Below are 909 nucleotides of genomic sequence, written 5' to 3'. Positions count from 1 at the left end.
CAGCAGCGACCATGCCTACGTCCAGTTCCAGGTGGGCGTCCCAGGACAACGTCCCACGCGACGAGGCAAGCAGCAGCAGCGAAGTCGAGACGGGACAGCCAGACACGCCGGGACCCGGTGGAAGACGACGCAATTCGATAACAAGTGCTTCGACATCGCCCTCACATGCGGCCACTTTGAGCAGGTCGCAACTCCGGAGGGGCTGATCGGCGGACTGACCCAGGCGTGCGATGAGATCATGGAGAGAGTACACGGGGCTACTTTCCATCGCAAGCCCCAGGTGTACTGGTGGTCTCCTGAGATCGAGCGCCTGAGGGAGGAATGCGGAGCAGCGGAGGCCGCCCATCGCAGGGCCCAACCTTCGGAGCGTGCGGTGACGTCGGCCAGGCTGCAGGGCTGTCGACGATTGCTGCAGGCCGCCATTCACAGCAGTAAGGAAGACAGTATGCAAGAGCTGATCGATGGGGTCGAAGCCGAGGTGTTCGGACTCGGTTACAAGGTTGTTCGAGCAAAACTACGTAACAGGGCACCACCGGAAACGGACCGAGCCGTACTAGGTCCGATCGTCGAAGCCTTGTTCCCGGACCATCCGGCATTTGAGTGGCCGGACATCGACGCGTGCAGTGAGGCTCTGAGACCGGTCACGAGCTCGGAAATTCTTTCGCTGGCCGAGCGGATGGCCACCTCCAAGGCGCCAGGGCTGGACGGCATCCCGAATGCCGCAGTGAAGGCGGCAATGCGGAAGCACCCGGAGGTCTTCGCCAAGGTGTACAATCAGCTGCTCGAGCGAGGGGAGTTTCCTGCGGCATGGAAGGAGGCACGCCTTGTGTTGGTCACGAAGCCAGGTAAGCCGCCGGGCGATCCGTCGTCGCACCGCCCGCTGCTAATGCTGGGAGCAGTCGCCAAGGG

This window comes from Anopheles marshallii (genome assembly GCF_943734725.1).
Source record: "Anopheles marshallii chromosome X unlocalized genomic scaffold, idAnoMarsDA_429_01 X_unloc_187, whole genome shotgun sequence".
Lineage (NCBI taxonomy): Eukaryota > Metazoa > Arthropoda > Insecta > Diptera > Culicidae > Anopheles > Anopheles marshallii.
The sequence above is the reverse complement of the archived record's forward strand: the minus strand, read 5'-3'. Positions refer to the sequence as shown.